We start from the raw sequence: 23,117 nt of genomic DNA on the forward strand, positions 1-23,117 counted from the left end.
GGAGCATAAATCAAAGACTCTTCAACCTAGTAAGGTTGAAGGGAGAAAGGAAAGGTAACAAGAATTAACTAATTATGAGACGGATTATTTGTAGTTTTATGGAAAATGTAAAATAAAATTTCATGGAAAAAATAAAATAATTTTAGAGGAAGAAATCAGAAAAGGTTTTGAGCTACATCAGAGTCAGGCCTTGAAAGACTGGTATATATTTTGAAAACAGAAGCCATGCTGGGAGGAGGGGATGAAGGGCCCCATGGAACTGGTAAAGGATGAAGTTTCCCAGGAAAGAGGACATGAGCAAAAGCATGGTACAAAGCTTCCTCCAAGGTGTGTCATAAATAGGTTATGCTTGTGATTAAATAAATTTTCCTTAACTCTTGGGACAGCTGGGTGAAGACTGGAACAGCCAAAGACCACAGGCCAATTACCATTGTCGTAAGTAATTGTGTGCAGTTACCCCAGTGTGACTTACTAATGTTCTTTCTATGTGAACCATGACACCAAAGAGCTTGTTCAGGGAATCAAGATGAACACATAGAGCAGATAAGGTAAGCAGATAGGTGGGTCTTGGGTACCTTACTCAGTAGGCTGGATCTTATTTAGAATGTAAACAGTATGTTTGGAGCCACAAAAAAAAAAAGCATGAATTGCCCTGGCCTGTAAAATTATTACCACACAACATGTAGATTGATTAGATTAAAAATAGATGGAGTCTGGCAAACAGATTAAAATATTATCAAATTAGGACAAATAGGAAGTATCAATAGCCCAAACTACTATGGAACAAAAAAGGAAAAGAAAAGGTTGCAGGATAGTCAGTTCAGTTCACTAATATCTGGTCATCTATGACAGACAAGATATATATTGTTGCTTTAGGGAAAACCAAAATTGCAAAAACTACCCTTTAAATAAATTAAAATCTGTTATACAGAGGTATAAGACCCCTATAAAATTATAATAAGTGATAAAATAATTCTAATAAAGAAAGCATAAATGCTATGGAGTTTTGAATGGTTGCAAGGTCACATTTTTATGGAAGTATCAGGAGTTATTTCATGGATAAAGTATTGATTTAGCCATGAGCCTTCAAGGATGAAAAGTGTTAGCAAAGAGATATAGATAGGGCATTCCAGGTATAGAAAAAATAGGTCAAACAAATAAAGGCGGGGTGCCTGGGTGGCTCAGTCAGTTAAGCCTCTGCCTTTGGCGGGGGTCATGCTCCCAGGGCTCTGGGATCGAGCCCCATGTTGGGCTCCCAGCTCAGCAGGAATCTGCTTTTCCCTCTCCCTCTGCCCATCCCCCTCTATAAATAAATAAATAAAATCTTTAAAAAAATAAAGGCAAAGGTAGACAAGCTTGTACTGAGTTAATAGTGCAATATATTTGGAAAAGGTGGGAGATTAGCTCTAACGAACTCATTAGAGAAGTGCAAATCAAAACTTCAATGAGATACCACTTCGCTCACAAAAATTGCTATATTAAAAAAATTACAAGTGTTGGTGAGGATGCAGAGAAAAATCAGAACCTTTATATACTGCTGGGATTATAAAATAGTGAAGCATCTTTGTAAAACAGTTTGTTAGTTCCTTAAAAAGTTAAACATAGACCCAACATCATCCTTAATGGGAAAAAACCGAGAGCCTTCCTCTAATGTCAGGAACAAGACAAAGATGTCCACTCTCACCACTTTTATTCAACATAGTACTGGAAGTCCTAGCCTCAGCAATCAGACAAGAAAAAGAAATAAAAGGCATCCAAACTGGCAAAGAAGACGTAAAATTTTCACTATTTGCAGATAACATGAAGCTATGTATAGAAAACCCTAAAGACCACCAAAAAATAACTAGAACTGATAAATGAACTCAGTAAAGTCGCAGAATACAAAATCAATATACAGAAATCTGTTGCATTTCCATACACTAATAATGAAGTAGCAGAAAGAAAAATTAAGAAAATAATCCCATTTACAATTGCACCAAAAAGAATAAAATACCTAAGAATAAATTTAACCAAAGAAGTAGAAGACCTGAACTCTGAAAACTATAAAGCACTGATGAAAGAAATTGAAGACAACACAAATGGAAAGATATTCCATGCTATGGATTAGAAGAATTGATATTGCTAAAATGTTCATACTATCAAAAGCAATCTACAGATTTAATGCAATCCTTATCAAAATACCAATAGCATTTTTCACACAACTAGAACAAATAATTCTGAATTTTGTATGGAATCACAAAAGATCCCCAATAGCCCAAGCAATCTTGAAAAAAAACAACAGGTATCACAATCCCAGATTTCAAGATACATTACAAAGCTACAGTAATCAAAACAGTATGATACTGGTACAAAAACAGATAGATCAGCAAAACAGAATAAAGAATCGAGAAATAAACCCACACTTATATGGTCAATTATTCCATGACAAAGGAGGCAAGAATATGCAATGGCAAAAAGATAGTCTCTGCAACAAATGGTGTTGGGAAAACTGGATAGCTACATACAAGAGAATGAAAATGGACCACTTTCTCACACAATACACAAAAATAAACTCAAAGTGGATTAAGGACTTAAGTGTGAGACCTGAAACCATAAAAATCCTAGAAGAGAGCATAGGAAGTAATTTCTCTGACATTGGCCATAGCAACATTTTTCTAGATATGTCTCCTCAGGCAAGAGAAACAAAAGCAAAAATAAACTATTGGGACTACACTAAAATGAGAAGCTTTTGTGCAGTGAAGGAAATCATTAAAGAAACAAAAAGGCAACCTACTGAATAGAAAATATTCATAAATGTATATCCAATTAGGGGTTAGTATCCAAAATATCTAAAGAACTTACACAACTCAACACTAAAAAAAACCCCAAATAATCCAGTTAAAAATGGGCAGAGACATAAGCATACATTTCTCCAAAGAAGACATACAGATGGCCAATAGACACATGGAAAGATGCTCAATATCAGTAATTATCAAGAAAATGCAAATAGCCAATGTGGAAAATAATATGGAGGTTCCTCAAAAAATAAAGAATAGAATTACTGTATGATCCAGTAAGTCCACTACTGGGTATTTACCCAACAAATACAAAAACACTAATTCAAAAAATATGCACTCTGTGTTTATTGCAGCATTATTTACAATAGCTAAATAATGGAAGCAGCCCAAGTGCCCAACAATGGATAAATGGATAAAGACATGGTGTGTGTGTATTTGTATATATGTGTGTGTATATACACACAAACACACACACACACACACACACACACACACGATGGAATATTATTCAGCCATAAAAAAGAATGAAATCTCACCATCTGCAACAACATGGCTGGATCTAGAGAGTATAATGTTAAGTAAAATAAGTCAGTCAGAGATACATTTTCACTCATATGTGGAATTTAAGAAACAAAACAAAGAAAGAAAGACAAACCAAAAAACAGACTCTTAACTATAGAGAACAAACTAATGGTTACCAGACGGGAGGTAAGTGGGAAGGTGGGTAAAATAAGTGAAGGGGACTGAGAGTACACTGACCTTGATGAGCACTGAGAAATGTATAGAATTGTTGAATCACTATATTGTACAACTGAAACTAATGTAACTATATTAGTTGTTAACTGTACTGGAACTAATTTTTTTAATTTTAAAAATTAAAAATAAAAATAAAAGAGCCAGTACATAACCAAAAAAATTAAAGAACTTAAACACAGAGTTGCCATATGACTCATTAATTCCACCAGGTACATAACCGATAGACTTAAGACATAGATTTACCAAAAACCTATACATGAATATTCACAGCACCAAAAAGCCAAAAACTGGAAACCACCCAAATATCCATCAAATGATAAATGAATAAATAAAATATGATTTATCCATTCCACGCAACGGAATACTATTAAGCTACAAAAAGAAATGAAGTATTTTACAGTCTATAACATGAAAATGAAAACATTATGCTAAGTGAAAGATGACAAACACAAAAGACCATATATTTTATGTTTCCATTATACGAAATATCCAGATAAGCAAAGCCATAGAGACAGAAAATAGATTATGGTTGCCAGGGGCTTGAGGGAGGGAGAAACAGAGAATACTAATGGGTATGGGATTTCCTTCTGGGGTGATGAAAATTATCTATAATTAGATAATGGTGATGGATGCACCACCTTGTGAAAATGCCAAAACCCATTTAAAAAAATGTACACTTTAAGGCGCCTGGGTGGCTCAGTCGGTTAAGCGACTGCCCTCAGCTCAGGTCATGATCCCAGGGTCCTGGGATCGAGCCCCACATCGGGCTCCCTGCTCGGTGGGAAACCTGCTTCTTCCTCTCCCACTCCCCCTGCCTGTGTTCCCTCTCTCGCTGTCTCTCTCTCTCTCTCTCTCTGTCAATTAAATAAATAAATAAAATCTTTTAAAAAATAAATAAATAAAAAATAAATAAATGTACACTTTAAATGTCCGATTTTATGATATGCAAATTATATATCAGTTTTTAACTTATTTTTTAATTAAAATTCAATTAATTAACATATAATGTATTACTTGTTTCAGGGGTACAGGTCTGTGATTCATCAGTCTTATATAACACCCAGTGCTCATTACAACACATACCCTCCCCCAACCCCCCTTCCCTCCAGCAACCCTCAGTTTGTTTCCTAAGATTAAGAGTTTCTTATGGTTTGTCTTCCTCTCTGATTTCATCTTGTTTCAATTTAAAAAGAATAAAGAAGGAGGGAAGGGAGGAAGGAATGGAGAAGTGCACCACTGGATGAGGCCTATGGAGTAGGCCCCAGGCCAGACAGAACTCAACTATGATAGATCAGTTTTAACTGCTGGTAACCAAGAATTAAACCATCAACTTTTCAATTTTTTCTGAGATTTTGAGGACCTTAATGAACTTGCCCAAGGTCACAAAACTAAGTTACCCAGTTGTGAAGTTAGGATGCATTCTGATTACAAAGCCACATACTTAACTATGGTATCTGCTGCCATTCCTGGTCTGAGGGTAAAGCAATTCCTCACATTAGACAAGACAGTTATTGTCCAAAGAAATGGAACAGTATAGAAAAGAATATCAAAACTGGGGAGATATGTTTATGTAGAAATAAGGATGAGAAATACTCTTGGGTCATAGGGTTTGTCTAAAAATAAGAGTGATCATTACCCAGCCATGAAAAAAAAAAAAAAAAAAGGATGAGATTTTGCCATCTGAGACAACATGGATGGACCTAGAGGGGATTATGTTACATGAAATGAGTCAGACAGGGAAAGACAAATGCCATATCATTTCACTTATATGCAGAATCTTAAAAAAAATGAATAAACAAACAAAAAGCAGAATCAGACCTATAAATACAGAGAACTGATGGTCACCAGAGAGGAAAAAGTGGGGGAATGGGCAAAATGGTGAAGGAGAGTGGGAGATACAGCCTTCTACCTTTGAAATAAATCACAGGAATGAAAGACACAATACAGGAGATAGAGTCTATGGTGTTGATAGTGTTGCATGGTGATAGACGTTAGCTACACTTTGCGGTGAGTATAATGTAACCTACAGAGCTGTTTAGTCACTACAGTTGTACACCTGAAATTAATGTAACATGTGTGTCAACTACACTCTAAGAATAAAATAATAATAATAATAATTAATAAGAGTGATCAACAAAATAAGTTTTATTTGAGAAAGTAATAAATTTCATAGGTAATGAATTTTCCTTCATGACATGTATTCCTAAGAGTGAACAGGTAGAACAAAATATTGAGTGTAGTACCCAGAAACTGAAATAATCTATGTATGGCAAAAAGGAACTTCCTGACCCTATTGCAAAGCCCACCCAGTTGACAAAAATTCTGTATACTATAATTCAGTATCCAGCCAGCTCAATCCAGATTCTGCTTTGAGACTAATAGCATGTTCAAATCTCATATGACTAGTTGGTCTATTCTAATTCTACTGTTATTCCCAACAGCTACAGTTATATCAAAAACATGTCAGGGCGCCTGGGTGGTGCATTCACCTCTTGGTTTCAGCTTCGGTTATGATCTCAGGGTCATGTTGTGAGATCAAGCCCCATGTCGGGCTCCATGCTGAGCATGGAATCTGCTTAGGACTCTCTCTCCCTCTCCCTCTGCCCCTCCCCTCCACTCTCTTGGTCTCTCTCTCTCTCTCTCTCTGTCTCAAATAAATAAATAAATCTTTTTTTTTAAAAAAAGTGTCCCTGATTACAAAGAAAAAAAAAAAAAAGACAGAACATACAAATGGATAAAAACTAATCCTTCAACACTAGAAAAAAAATATGTTATCCAAAGGGACTCCATTCTCATGGGATAATAATAAATCCTTTCTATCATTGTATATGATGGACAGCACATCATATAATATATTGTCTATATACAACAGTATTATTTTGACATTTGGAGAAAAAATTAATCCTATTTCTTATATAATGACAATGACTAATTCCTTCTATTTAAGAGAACTACGAAGACTTGTGGGACCAAGAAAGAAAAAACTTTGGAATAAAAATCAAAGATTAATGATATAAAATATAAAAAGAACAAAACTTATACTCAGAAAAAATAAAGGTCTAAGGATGGATAGGTCCTTTTTTGGGGGGAAATGGTACAATGTTAACAAATAACAAAGACCACAGACCTTATTCAACTCCTAGTTTTCTTCCATTTTTACCACTGAAATGAATATTATTTTAATGATACTATCAATGCAATGAATGATACTATAGAACACTAGCAAAAAGAATAGTCTGGAATGATTAAAGAAAGAGGGATATGCACATCATGAAATAAGAGTATATCTAAATGATGCAAGTCCCCATATTAATATTATATCACAATGCATAAGATACAGAATTCATATAGTTTTTAAAGATTTCAAATGATGAAATACAAGCAAATTTCTTAAATGAATATAACGGTTCCAGAAACTATGAGGTTTGACTTTGGACTTGGAGAAAACCTCAAAAGTGTCTTATTGGACTACTGAAGAAACAAGAAAAAAGTAATAATAATCACTGGAAACAACATGAAATAGTCTTCTCTAAAATGTGTCTTTAATTTTTATCAAACCATAAATTAATATCATGATAAAATCCTTTTAGGATTTTCAAAACATCTTAACAGCCATAGCACCAATTGTTGAGGAAAAATGTCATACATAGCAGGCAGGAGAAGGAAGGCAATTATTCCTATGTCAGAGGTCAGTTCCTAGATTTAAAATGCATAGTGCATACTAGACAAGATGCCATATTCTCCTTTCTTTTTGCTCCTTCCCATTAAGTACAAATATAAACCCTGGAAATAATGCAAGAGGTATCCAAAAGAGAACCCTGAACATAGAAAGAGGAAGTACACTGATTATGGAACCCAGGACTGGAGAAATATAGCAGTAGGGTTTCTCATGACCTTCAAATCAACAGAAGAAAACAACCCAGGCCTAGCATTTCCCAATATCCTACCTATCAACAGAAGGTGACCCATACAGTTTCGTTTTTCACCCATATCAAATATGGGTGTTGTTAGGTGTCCTAACAACAACACCAGAAGAACCCAGCAATACTGACAGAGGAGACTGATCAGAAAACCCACTGACAGTAAAAGGCTAGACAAAGCACTCTCCTCTAATGCGGCTACCCTTCCCCACCGAGAATCACCAAACACCAGCAAGGGGAATCCTACCATGTCCAGTGGCCCAGTTCAGGAAGCCTCTTAGTCCGCACAGGCTAGAGAATCTCCTCCTTCAGGTACCACCAACAGGAGCAAAAACAAGTGCCTGGCCTAGAAAGTGGTTGTCAACCCCATGAGCTGGACTCCCTTCTCCCAGCTAGAGGCACCAGAAGTCTGGGCTGGAGACGCACCTTGACACTTCAGGCAGCACCATCAGAAACCCATGGAAACCTAGGCAGCACCAGATACTAAACAAATGAAAATAGCACCATAAAAGCTCTGAAAATTAAATATCCACCAGAATCACAACCCAAAAAGCAGGCCAGGATCTAAAACTAAACCTTAACAAGATGACTGCATACTAAAATAAAGACTTAAATAGGACCCAGAGTCTCCTAACATAATAACCAAAATATACAGAACACAACAAAAGAGAAAAAAAAATCACTTCTCATACCAAGAACCAGGAAAATCATAACTTGAATGTGGGAAAAAAAATCAAATGACACAAACAACAAGGTAAATTAGATGCTGGAATTATCTGACAATGATTTTAAGGCAGCCATCATAATAAATACTTCAACAAACTACAATTTTAAAAAAAAGAGAGAGAGAGAGAGAGGAGTAACATGAAACTTAATATAAAGAACATGAAAATGTCTGCAAACAAGTGACAAAAAATACTTCAACAAGCAATTACAAATTCTCTTAAAACAAACAAAGAAATGGAAAGTCTCAGCAAATAACAGAATTTGTAAAATACCAATAATAATAATAACCAAATAAAACAAAACTGAGAAATGCAATAAACTGAGGGTAAAAACCCGATGAATGGTTATGAATGGGCGAGGTGGTATAATGAAGATAACAGAAGATAAACTCAGTGAACAATGGAATTTACACAATCTGAATAGCAAAGAGAAAATAGAAATCAGCCCCCCCAAAAAAGTGCCTCAAGGACCTGGACAAATAGCAAAATATCCAACATTCATGTCACTGGAGTCTCTGAATAGGGAAGAATGGGGCTGAAAAGGTGCTTGAAGAAATAATGACTGAAAACTTTCCAATTTGACAAAGGGCATAAACCTACAGATCCAAGAAGCATAGCAAACCCAAATATGATAAATCCAAAGAAATTCAATCTAAGATACATTATATTTAAACATCTGAAAACTAAAGACAAATAACAAATCTTAAAAGCAGCCAGAGAGAAATAACATATGTACAGGTAAAACTAATTTGAAAAATAGCTGATTTCTCATATAAAACCACTGAAGTCAGAAGAAAGTGGCAAAATTTTTCCAAGTGCTGAAAGAAAATAACTGTCAACTATGGATTCTATAACCAGTGAAACTACCCTTCAGGAATAGAGAGAAAATAAGGAAATTCTCAGATGAAAGAGAACTGAAATAATTTGTTGATAGCAGACAGAACTGTAAAACATGACTAAAATAAATTCCACAAACAGAAATAAAATGATGAAAGAAAATCTTGGAGTACTGGGAAGTAAGAATGAACAAAAGAAAGAACACAAATATAAGAATTACAGGGCACCTGGGTGGTTTAGTCGGTTAAGCATCTGCCTTTGGCTTGGGTCATGATCCCAAGGTGCTGGGATGGAGCCCCACATCAGGCTCCCTGCTCAGGCGGGAAGCCTGCTTCTCCCTCTGTCACTACCCCTGCTTGTGTTCCTGCTCTCACTATCTCTCTCTCTGTCAAATAAGTAAATAAAATCTTTTAAAAAATACATAAGAACTATGATAGACTATCTCCTTGTGAATTTTATAAATCATATTTGATTACTGAAACAAAAATTGTAACACTATCTGATACTCAAGACAATAACATTTAAAAGAAAGGAAGGTAAAGGGACCTAAACAGCAGTAAGATATACATTGCAACTAAAGTGATAAAATACTGGTATCACTGTGATAATAAACATATGTACATTGTAATACACAGAGGAACCCCTAAGAAATCTATACAAACAGATGTGTTAAAAAACACTAAGAATAGAATCCTAAGAAATGTTCAAGTAACACAAAGAAAGGTAAAAAGAAACACAAAAATGAGAAACAAAGGAAACAAACAGAAAACAATGAAATGACAGACATGTCCTAAAATATTAATAATTACCTAAAATATAAATAGTCTAAAATCATCAATTAAAAGGCATAGATAGAAAAATATGATGTAACTACATGCTGTTTATAAGAAACTTACCTCAAATTCAACATAGGTAGGTTGAAAATAAAAGGGTGGAAAATGATACAGCATGCAAAATTAATTTTTTTTTAAAAATCAGAAGTGGCTATATCAATATCTGATAAAATATACTTCAGAAAAAGGAAAATTAACAAGGAATTACTAAGGATAAAGAAGGACAATATATTATGATAAAAAAAATGAGTCTACTGGGAGGAAATAATAATCCTAAATGTGTACATATCAAACAAGTTTCAAAATACATGAAGCAAAAACCAATAGAGATAAAAAAAAAAAGTAGACAAATGATAGGGATGTCAACATCCCACACTCAGCAGTTGAAAGAACTACTAGACAGAAAGTCAGCAATGATATAAAATATCTGAACACAGTAATTCAAAAGGATCTAATTTACATATATAGAGCCTTCCATCCAACAAGATAGAATACACTTTTTTTCCAAGTGCCCATGGAACATTCACTAAGCTAAACCAATCCTAGGTCACAAAACAAACCTCAGCAAGTTTAAAAGAATTAAAATCATACAGAGTATGTTCTCTGACCACAATGGAATCAAAATAGAAATTGATAACAGCAAGTCAACTTAAATCTCTAAGTACATGAAAATTAAATGACACATCTCAATAACCCATAGGCCAAAGAAGAAGTATCAAAGAAAATTTAAAATACAAAGAACTAAATGAAAATGAGGATACAATGTATCAAAATATGCAGAATACAGCTAAATATTGTTGAAAGGAAATTTTATTTTTTTAAAGATTTATGTATTTATTTTAGAGAGGGGGAGGGGCAACTGGAGAGGCAGAGAGAGTCTCATGCAGATTCTGCACTGAGCATAGAGCTGGACATGGGGCTCAATCTCACAACCCTGAGATAAGGACCTGAGCTGAAACCAAGAGTTTGACATTTAACCAACTGTGCTACTCAGGCACCCCTGAAAGGAAATTTTATAGCACTAAATGCTTACAGAAGAAAAGAGAAAAAGTCTCAAATTAAAAACCAAAATTGTTACTTCAAGAAACTAAAAAAAAAAAAGATCAAAATAAGCCCAGCTCAAGCAAAAGAGATAATAAAGAGCAGAAATCAATGAAATTGGAAACAAGAAAACAATAGAGAAAGATCAATGAAACAAAAAGATGCTTGTTCAAAAAACTTTATAAAATTGGCAAACCTCTAGCAAGACTGACACAGATAAAAGAGAGAGAAGACACAAATACACAAATCCAATATAAAGAATAAAACAAAGGATATCAAAACAGATCCTGATAAACCATTCAAAAATAAAAGGAATGCTATAAACAACCTTATGTTCATATATTCAACAATTTAGATGAAATGTACCAATTCACTGAACACCACAAACTACCAAATTTCAATTAAGTAAATAATCTGAATAATTATATAACAAATTCAAACTTAAAACTTCCAAAAAAGAAATCTCCAAGCCAAATGTTTAAACTCCACCAAATGTTTAAAGAAAAATTGCATAATCTCTTCCAGAAAATAAAAGAGGGAACATTTCTAAGTTCAATTTACAAGGCCAGTATTACCTGAATATCAAAGTCAGGCAAGGATAAAACAGAAAGCAAAACTGCAGACCAATATCTCTTATGAATTTAGATGCAAAAATCCTCAAAAATATTAACAAATCAAATTGAGGAATGTATAAAATGGATCAAACACCACAACTATCTGCAATTTATTTCAGGTATAAAAGACTGTTTCAACATTTGAAAATCGATGTAACCTACCACAGTAACAACTAAAGAAGAAAAAAATTCTTAGCAAGTTAGGAATGGGGAGAAGTACCTTAGCCTATAGCTAACAACATACTTAATAGTAAAATACTGAATGCTTTCCTCCTAAAATTAAGAACAAGGCAAAGATATCCACTCTCACTTCTCTTATTCAACATAGTTCTAGACCCTGCAATAAGGCAAGAAAAAGGAATAGAAGGCATACATTATGGAAAGTAAGAAATAAACTTTCTTTATTTTCAGATAACATGATTTTTTGTGTAGAAAATCCCAAGAAATCTACAAAAACACCTGTAGAACTAAGAAATGAGTTCAGCAAAAGTGGAGTCATACAAGATCAACACACCAAAATCAACAGCACTTCTATATACTAACAATGAATATGCAGAAACTAAAATTAAAAAGAGTACCTTTTACAATTGCTCCAAAAAACTGAAATACTCAGGTAATAATCTTACCAAAACATGTACAAGATCTGTATGCTTAAAACTACAAAATGCTGATAAAAGAAATCAAAGATCTAAATAAACAGAGAGACAGATCATGTTCATGAATTGGAAAATTCAACATAGTAAAGATGTCAATTCTCCCTATATTGATTTATAGGTTTAAAACAATTCCTATCAAAATCTCACTAAGGTGTTTTATATACATAGACAAGCTTACTTTAAATTTTTTGGAAAGACACAGATTCTAGAATAACTAAACCAATTTTGAATAGAAGAATAAGTGGGAAGAGTCACTCTGTTAATATTATATATATCTACATTATCAAGACAGTGCAGGGTTAGTGAAGCAACAGACAACAGATCAATGGAACAGAATAGAGAATCCACAAACAGACCCACATAAATACACATTTATTTTTGACTAGGGTGCAAAAGCCACTCAAGGGAGGAAGAAAAGTCTTTTCAACAAATGGTCCTGGAATAACTGAACATCCATGAGGGGAAAAAATAACTGAATCTCAACCTAAGTCACATACTTTACCCAAAATTAACTAAAATGTATCGTGAACTTAAAATGAAAAACTTTTAGAAGAAAATTGGAGAAAATCATCTGGATCTAGAGCTAGGCAAAGGGTTCTTAGACTGGACACCAAAAGCACAACTCATAAAAGGAAAAACTGATAAAATGAACTCCATCAAAATTAAAAACTTTTGCTCTGCAAAGACCCTGTTAAGACTTTGAAAAGACAAGCCACAGACAGAAAATTTACCAAACCAACAAAGAACTAATAGCTAAAATATATATATAAATTCTTAAAACAAAAACCGTAACAAACAATCTACTAAGAAAATGAGCAAAATACATAGACGTTTCACTAAAAAAGACATACAGATGGAAAATAACATATAAAAAAGTCCAAATCTTTATTTTTATTTTTTTAAAGATTTATTTATTTATTTGAGAGAACGAGAATGAGAGAGAGAGCACATGAGACGGGGGAGGGTCAGAGGGAGAAGCAGGCTCCTCGCCAAGCAGGGAGCGCAATGCGGGACTCGATCCCGGGACTCCAGGATCACGACCTGCGCCAAAGGCAGTCGCTTAACCAACTGAGCCACCCAGGCACCTAAATGTCCAAATCTTTAACCATTAAAGAAATGCAACTTAAAACTATAGTGATATAGTACAAACCTATCAGAATGGCTAAAATTAATGTGTGTGTATATATATATATATATATATATATATATACATATATACATATATCACAACACCAAATGCTGGCAAGGATGTGGAGAAACTAGATCACTCATATATTGCTAGTATGAAACTCTGAAAAACAGTTTGATCATTTCTTCAAATACTAAATATGCAATTACCACACAATAGCAATTGGATTCTTGGTCATTAATCTCAGAGAAAAATCCATGTTCCCACAAAAAACCTGTACATAATTATTCACGTTCATAATAGTGTAAAACTGAAAATAACCCAGATGTCCTTCAACAGATTAAATATAGTATACCACACCATATAATACTCTCAGCAATAAAAAGAAAAAACTCTTGATACACACAATAATTTGGAACTGTATCCAGATAATTTTACTTAGTGAAAAAAGCCAGGCCTCAAAAGTCTACATACTGTATGATTCCATTTATATAACATTCATGAAAAGACAAAAATTATAGAAATGGAGAACAGATGAGTGGTTGTCATAGGTTAAGGATGGGGTTGGGGAAGGTAGCAGGAGGAAAGGGGATGTGTCTACATAAGGGCAACACAAGAGATCTTTCAGGTGACAGAAATGTCCAGTATCTTGACTGTGACAGTGGATATACACACATGATAAAACTGCATAGAACTTGATGCACAAATGCAAAGGTGTACAAATCAAACTGGGGACATCTGAACAAGAAATAGCATCAATATAAACATCCTGGTTATGGCAATATACTATAGTTTTGCAAGATGTTACTGTTGGGAAAAAACTGAGTAAAGAGCATGTGGGATCTCTGCATCATTTCTTACAACTGCATGTGATAAAATCTGTAACTGCCTTAAAATAAAATGCTTAATTTTTAAAAATACCTAGAGCATGTAAACTACTTACTACAATGCCTACTTTAGAAAAAAATGTAAGCTGTTACTGTTTTTAACCAACATGTGCAATTTTGGCAACAACAATTTAAAACAACTGTGATATCAGGAGATCTTAATGAGAGTGCTTTACAAGACCTCTGGAAATCATGTCAATATTTTGGGACTGAAGAAACTGCAAATATTTACCATGGACTATGGAAGACTGACTGTGAAGGGAACAAATCAGTCATTAAAAGTGTCGAAATAATAGAAGTTGCATACTCTACTAATTCTTAGGGCATTTTAAGGCCACTGCAAGAGAGGTTTTATTTTGACATAAAAATAAAACTGTAACCATTCAAGTTGTCTCTTAACTGAAAAGTTGATCTCAAAATGTTTGCAATAAACACACAGATTCATTAGGTAGGACTTACATCAGGGCTTTCTTGCTGCAAACTCCAGGGAACACATTTACGATCCTGGCCCAATGCCCAACTTTCAGAGATGCGAAGAGGGGATTCATGTTTGCAGTCAGAACCTGAAACTTTAAAGGTCATTTCCCATCACAATTCTATGATTCTGCATGATGGAAATCAGAAAACCTTGGCAAAGCTACAGTTAAACCTAATATTAAAAAGTAAGAGAAGAGTGCATGGGGTTAGGAATAAAATTTCTGATGAGCCATCTTTTAGAGTGAAATATCTATGAGTTTCTAAATATTATAGTTCAACTGAGCATCAAATATTCAAGTTATGTACTTATGGGGACCAAAAGAGATTGATTAAAAATGTTAGCCTCTTGAAAAGTAACCAAATACTGGAGGAACAATAAATAAATACCAGCCACTTAGCTCATAAGGAAACTGTGATCAATTAGTGAGTGACCACATAGCCTTTCATGATCTTATAATAAAAGCAGCTATACAAGCATAAATCACCATTATGATCAGGCCTTGAAGCCCAAAATATCTCACCACACTGTCTAATGGGCATATTTATTAGCTGCCTACAGGAGCTGATAAGATTCTTGAATGTTTTAGTCATGTTTCAGCACCCAGGTCAGCATAATCAAGTCGCAACAATTCACCACAATTAAGTAAATGGAAAGTCTCTCACTTTAAAAGCTGGTCTATTAGTGGCTCTTAATATTTATTACACAAGTTTATGTATTACTAGATCCTAGAACTAATAAAGATGGTTTTAATGCTTCCAACTAATATTTTCAATATTCACTAAGGTAATCGATTTGTCCAATTTTAAGCAGCATAGCTCCATAAATGAGATATTTGGCATGGAACCTGATTTAAAATGCATTCTTTTCTCAAGTGATTGAATAGTTGTAATGAAAATTTATAATTTGTAGTATATTATAGATGGAAGTGAATTGAATTTCTCTATCAAAATTATGCATGGTTCAAAATCTTTTGTGCTCTAACACACAGAAACTGGCAGACAAATGCAATTACATTAGATATGCTGTCATCCAGAACATCTGAAGAATGCTATTTATCCAATCTCATCAATTTGAACTTACTTTACTACCACAGCTGAGTACAAATACCAGGGCATGACCACCACATTAATACCATGAGGCTATCCCAAATGCCATTTGTGGAAATCAATGGAGAGAATTTTATTGGGTCCAGGCTACTTCACTTGAAGGCAATTGTCAAAATCAATCTGTGTCTAACTTAGATTTCTAACTTAATTTGTAAGTTGATTTATACCTGCAATGCTTGCAGATTAGACAGCTGATTAAGAAGCATTGATTTATTCTCAGAAAAATGGACCTTTCAAATAAATTGCATTATTACTTTTCACAAAAATTAACACACAATATTTCCAAAACATATAAATTATTCATAGACTACAGGAGAGCCCCCTTTATGTTAAAAGCCATTTCAGTGATGGTATTGCTTATGACAATTTTGTAGCATTTAGAAAATCTTTGACTCATCAGAATATACAGGTTGTAAATTTACATAAAAAATTTCCCTACTGAATGTAGGGTTCACTGTTGAATGTAGGGTTCAGTTTATATAAAGATATCATGCTACTTTAGCTTTGAAATGATCTCTAACATAAATGCAATGAATTGTTTGTTAAAAGACAAACATATGGCTCATTTCACCTACCAAGACTATTTAGGTATAGTCATTATAAACCTGCATGTTATAAACTGAACTTCTTTGAACTAAAGACCTTCATGTGTTCTGCCCCAGAGTATGGAAACCAACTTCTGTTCTCAATTTTAAAAAAAATAAAAACTGGGAGCCCTGGCCAGGGAACTTAAGGAATAAGAAAATTTGAAAGGACCTCAGATCATGGGTTTCTTTCTTTTTTTTTTTATTTTTCCTTTTTTTTCTTTTTTTATTGTTATGTTAATCACCATATATTACATCATTAGTTTTTGATGTAGTGTTCCATGATTCATTGTTTGTGCATAACACCCAGTTCTCCACGCAGTACGTGCCCTCTTTAATACCCATCACCAGGCTAACCCATCCCCCCACCCCTCTCCCCTCTAGAACCCTCAGTTTGTTTCTCAGAGTCCATCGTCTCTCATGGTTCGTCTCCGATCATGGGTTTCTTAACAACTTCAACCTACCACTGTATTTTTGAAATGAATACAAATTTTATAATTAGCTACAAATTAACTTTATTTGTTTTTATCCCCCAAAAGATAGCATTAGAATTAACTGATTTTTTTTATTACAGTAAAAGTAGCCCTCTACATAAGGCTGAAATTATGAACAACGAATAACTACATCTTTTTTAAAATATTATTTTGGGGGCACCTGGGTGGCTCAGCTGGTTAAGCATCTGACTCTTAATTTCAGCTCGGGTCATGATCTCAGAGTCCTGAAGCTGAGCCCCGGCTCTGTGCTGGATGTGGAGCCCACTTGAGATTCTCTCTCTCCCTCTGCCCCTCCCCGACTCGTGTGCACTCTCTCTCCCTCTCTTAACAAAAATACGACTTTGAAGTCTCCCAATTTGGTCAAGTGATCTCTGTCCTGCCCAACCATAAATATTCACAGCAGCAGATTAGAGGATAGGGGCAGGCATCCTTCCAGCTCTGTGCCTGTCAACTGTCTGCATTATACTCACACCACATTATCATTTGTGACATTTATCTCATCCCCTTAGCAACCCCCTCCTCTGGCGTCAGTTTCTTCACTAGAACCAGAACGCAGAGTGCTTCAACACACCCACCTCCTGCAATTATCCTCACTGCCACAGCTCCTTTTCCCCTACTTGCTCTATTCATTTATCCACCCAAACTCTAGCACTCCTAAAATAAATCAAACACTGTCTCCAAATTAAGGCAGACCCTAAGCACTACTGCTATACAACTCCGGTTAATTCCCAACAGCACCTATTACAAATGTCTCTTCAAGACCCCATCTCACTATAACACACTCTGTTCTCAACAGAAAGCCTTGTCTGCTACTGCACATGGACAGTGAAGCTAAGGAATAGGGGATTCTCTCAGCTTTCTGCCCATCTCCCCTCCCTTCTATCCATCTCGGGGTAAAGTAGGCCTTCCCAACTTTCCATTCTACTGCTCGAGATTAATTGCACTGCATCCGCTCTTAAGCTGGCCCCTTCCTGACTGGAGAATGCTCTACTGCCCAGGGTATTCTATCCTGGGCACCCCCTCCCTGTTTCCTAACCGCCTCCATGCAGCCAAGCAGAAGGGCCCTGCGTCAATCCTCTTCTACCTACCATACATCGCCTCTTTCTCTTGACCACCATATTTCTTGGAAGAACAGTTACATCACTTACCATTTGCTATACCCACATCCTCATTTCCAATTATTTTAATTATTTTCAATTCACTAAAGCCATTTTTAGCCCCTACTTCCACAAAATGTACTTTGGCAGAGTGAAAATGACTAATCCCATCATCAAATACTATGAATTCTTTTTTTTTAATGATTTTATTTATTTGAGAGAGAGAGTGGTGGGAGGAGCATAGAGAGAGGGAGAAGCAGACTCCCTGCTGAGCAGCAAGCCCGATGCACTGTGGGACTCTATCTCAGGACCCCAGGATCATGACCTGAGCTGAAGGCAGACGTTTAACCGACTGGGCCACCGAGGTGCCCCACCATGAATTCTTTTCATTGTACATCTTACTTGTCCTCTCTACGAGTATTAACACTGTAGAAGACTGCTTTCCATTCTTCCTTGAACTTGCAAACACCACCTTCTCTTAGTTCTCCCCCTATGGCAATTCCTTCTCCATCTCTTCTCTGGGCTGCTTTTATTTTTCTCAGCCCCTAGGTGCAAAGGTCCATCACTGGTTTTCTTCTAATACTACTAAGTAATACAATTAGTTAATGCCTTCATTTACCATATATGTAGCTCCCAGATTTATTTTCTTACCAAAAATCTACTGAACACCTTCTATGCATAGGCTTTCTGCTGGGTGCTGGGGTTAGACCATATGTCATCACCTGGCTTTTTCAATGGCAACTCAAATCCAACATCACAAAAATAATATTTTGTCCTAAAATCTGCTTACTTTTAGACTTCTTTTCACGTATATTGATACTACCCAGTCATCCTGGCAAAAAACATAATTATAGGGCGCCTGGGTGGCTCAGTTGGTTAAGCGACTGCCTTCGGCTCAGGTCATGATCCTGGAGTCCCGGGATCGAGTCCCACATCGGGCTCCCTGCTCAGCAGGGAGTCTGCTTCTCCCTCTGACCCTCTTCCCTCTCGTGCTCTCTCATTCTCTCTCTCTTAAATAAAGAAAATCTTAAAAAAAAAAAACATAATTATACTAGTTCCTTCTGTCTCACACCCAGAAATCGCTAACCAGTCAAATTAATTGCCTTTATATCTGTTACCTGTCATTTCTTCATCACTCCTGCAGTATCATGCTATTTCCTATATTGTTCCTAAAATTTGCTCTGAACCTCTACTTTTACAACCTTCTAATCCATCCTCCACAGGATTATTTTGCAAAAACATTAATGTAATATATGGCTTGCTGATCACATTCTTTATGAAGACTTCAGGAAAACAGCCAAACCCCTTGGCATGGTATAGAAAACCTTTCATCGATAGTGCTAGGAAGTGATAGCTACACCTTACCAGTGCTTACTATGTGACAGACATTGTGCTAAGCACTAAAAACACATTATATTATTTATTATCAATAAATAATCTGCTAGGAAGAAGATGGAACTGTCATGATGGTTAATTTTGTGTCAACCTGACTGGGCTACAAGATGCCTAGATACCTGACTAAACATCATTTCTGGGTCTGTCTGTGAGGGTGCTTCTGGAAGAGAGGAGCGTGTAAATTGGTAGACTGAGTAAAACAGATTACCCTCTCCAATGTGGGAGGCCATCATCCAATCTGTTAAGGGTCTGAACAGAACAAAAAGACAGAGTAAGACAAGCTCTCCCTCTCTGTCTGACTGCTGAGCTGGGACACTGGTCAGACTGGGACTTCTGCCATCAGCACTCCTGGTTCTCAGGCCTTTGGACTCAGACTGGAACTACACCCCTGGCTTTCCTGGGTCTCCAGCTTGCCAATGGCAGATCATGAGACTTCTCAGCCTCCACAATCATGTCAGTCAATTCCTCATAATTCTGTCTATTTATCCATCTATCTATCTATCTATCCACCTATCTATCTTATATCCTAATTGTTCTGTAAATCTGGAGAACCTTAACACAATTGTTATCCTCATTTTTAAGATGATGAAATTTAAAACAATCAGAGAAATCAATTGCTTGAAGTCACACAGTGACTAAGTGACAGAGGTAAGAGTTACCCTACTGATTGTTTCCCAGGATGATGCTCTTAACTACAGAGCTATACTACCTCCCTCGCTGCTCCAGATCCACTCTGTTCTAGTACTTTCCATTATAGCCATGACAACTCTTTTAGAAGTCCCCAACATGCCTGTCCAGGTCTTCATCTGGAGTGTCTTTTCTTACTTGTACCCTTTGAGAAAACACTGCCTCATCTTGAATATGCACCACAAATACCATGCCTTTTGCGGTTTGTAAATCTGCTCTAAAAGCAATTCCCAAACACTGATTGCTAAAATGCCATTAACAGAGACAGATTTTGGTATAATTCCATAGTTTCTCGGGGTATGTGATATTAGGGAATGGTTCTTACTTGGTACAAATAGGAAAAGGATATTTTTTTTAAATGAGCCTCATTGATTTATACTTACATATCACAAAGTAGGTAATAATTTGGCCAACAACCCTGGAGATGATAATAGGACAGGTAAATAGCCTTCCAAAATCAACACATTTACATTTATATATTTACCAAAGTAAGAGTGAACCAACCTTTTCAAGTGAAAGAACATTGACTTTGGAGTCAGACTCACCGGGATTTTAAACTCTTTCTACCACTTACCATCTATGTATCCTAGATTATGATACTTAAACCTCTGAACCTCAGTTTCTCTATTTTTAAAATAGAAGTAAAATAACTAGATCATAGATCCCTTTCCCCAGGATTAAATGAGAAAATGCTTATAAAGATCCACACGTGGCTGCAGGGAACAGATAAACGTTAGTTGCCTTCCAATCACTATTTATCTATCCCCTTCCCTTCAGTGCTGCTGCTCAAAAACAGAATCAGCTATATTACAGACTCTTTAATAAGACCTCATCGGACCAACTGAAATATTTGTCACATCCATTACTTTACCCTGATACATCTGGACCACCACATTTAGGGACTGGAGATAGTAGGAAACTAAAAGGATCATTTGAATAAACATGGCAGATCCCTTGTGAAAAGCTGCCAGAGTTAAATATCACCACTGATTAACTCATGCTCAATTTATATCTGCATTGCTACACAGGAAAAACCTCCTGCTCAATAGTAGCATTTAAGTTAACCCAGTCACCCTTTTAGCAAGAAGCAACAGACAGGACTTGAAAAACACCGGTGAGTAATATTTAAGCCATTCATAAACAGCTCCTCTGCACAGAGTCCAGGGTGGGGATGGGGGAGCACCACACAAGCAAAGCTAAAAGAGCTGTCCTCTATGAACTTAGGCTATGTAGGTAAGAAACTGAGCAAGAACATGAGCTTGAGCATGAGAGAGAGAGAGAGAGAAACAGAGAGACAGAGACAGAGAAAGCAGTCTCCTAGTTTTGCCTCTGAACTTGAAAGCAATCCGGGTGGTAACAACTGGGAGGACTTCTGGCAGGAGTGGTGGAATCTTCAGGAGCTCGGAAACACCAAATTGAGACCAGTATGACTGTGGCAGCTGCAAGCCCCACACAATTAGAATGTTGGCAAGTAGAGCAGAAAACAGAGCCAGGAATAATACTGAGTAGCAGCAGAGTCTCTAAACCTGACCATTCCTCCACATGTTTTAAACATATGTTTAGCCCAGCAGGGGTCATGGTGACAGCTGAAAAGCCCCTTCAGAAGCTGTCAGAGATGGCATTTGTGAAAGCTCTTAGTGCCTTAATGTGCCAATAAGGGTGTTTTCCTCTGTTAGCGAGAAATATGCCTGAGAAAATGCAGCATGCAGGCCCAGGGGGTGAGTGAACCGTCACCAGGAGGCCAGGATATGTCCCTTAGGCCAGGCCACCAACCCAACTCCTGCAGCCGCTAGAGACCATCACCTCATCATGACACTGTCTGACTTCCCCACAAGACCTACGAAATACCCAAATGTCACTGGAACGGCTCGGCTTTCAGGTCTCCAAACAAACCACCACACCCCTTGTCTCACATAGTGTATCTCAATGAGTATTTAGAGGGTAATTTGCTATTTCGAAACTGAATGATCAAAAAAAAATCAATTCCTGGGGTGCACCTGGGTGATGCAGTTGGTTAAGCATCTGACTTTTGGTTTTCGGCTCAGGACGTGATCTCAGGGTCATGAGATTAAGCTCATCAGGCTCTGCGCTCAGCACGGAGTCTGCTTAAGATTCTCTCTCCCTCTCCCTCTGCCCCCTCCCCTAAAATAAACAAACAAATCTTAAAAAAAATTTTTTTAAATCGATTCCTGTTATTGTCACATAGAGCAGGAAAGCCACTGGAGTAGCTGCATTGAGAGTTTACAATTACCCATGCTTCTCCAAGGTCACAGAATGATCATTTTCCTTATTTGGTCCCTTCTTTTGCTTAACTATTTTACAAAATAATAATACACCATAGTTCTGGCTTTGCAAATATATTTTTAAATTTAAGCTTTTTTAAAACACTTGATTAGAAAAAATAAATTGAAATAACTTAAAAACAAAGCAAAAAAATAGAAGTAATCATCGTTTCATGTAACCATTTGATATTAAATGAATGCTTCAAAAAATTCACAGCTACAACCAACACCAAGTCACTACTCCCATTTCTGAATGAAAGACCAAGGGCCACATTTCAACAAATTAGAATAGATTAGTTTTGCAAAGACAGACTTAAGGATCCCAAACTCTATCTTGTTGGTATCATAATGAAAATTCACAGTTATTATACAAACGTCTGGAAACCTGCGTCTCTTGCCTCCTGCCTCCCCCCAGGTCATTCTTTCATTCACTGTTGCAGGGCTGCCACCCAAAATTTAGTCTCTAAAGCCAAAAACAGGACAATTTATCTTAAAAATCTAGTCAAGTGTTGGAGAGATTCTGAAAAACTGGAAGAAAGCTCCCCGTGGCGATATAAACTTGACAATAAAGTCAAACCCACCGAAGGAAGTTAAATTCTCATAGTCAGGACGTAAAAAGTTTCCTACAGCCCAGGACTACAGCTCTGTAACAGCATCACAAGAATAAAAGGCGAAGCATTCAATTATTTGCCTTGAAATAAGCCTGCAAATTTGAAGATGAATGCCCCAAGAGCCAAGATACTCAAATGTACATTTATTTCACTGGAGTTTTTTTAAAGAGTGGGGGTTTACAGTATAAATCATTTACTGGGTTACTAA

The sequence above is a fragment of the Eumetopias jubatus genome, unplaced genomic scaffold (assembly GCF_037043125.1).
Source record: "Eumetopias jubatus isolate StellerSeaLion01/CBP00866 unplaced genomic scaffold, mEumJub1_p1.0 scaffold_1, whole genome shotgun sequence".
Classification (NCBI taxonomy): Eukaryota; Metazoa; Chordata; class Mammalia; order Carnivora; family Otariidae; genus Eumetopias; species Eumetopias jubatus.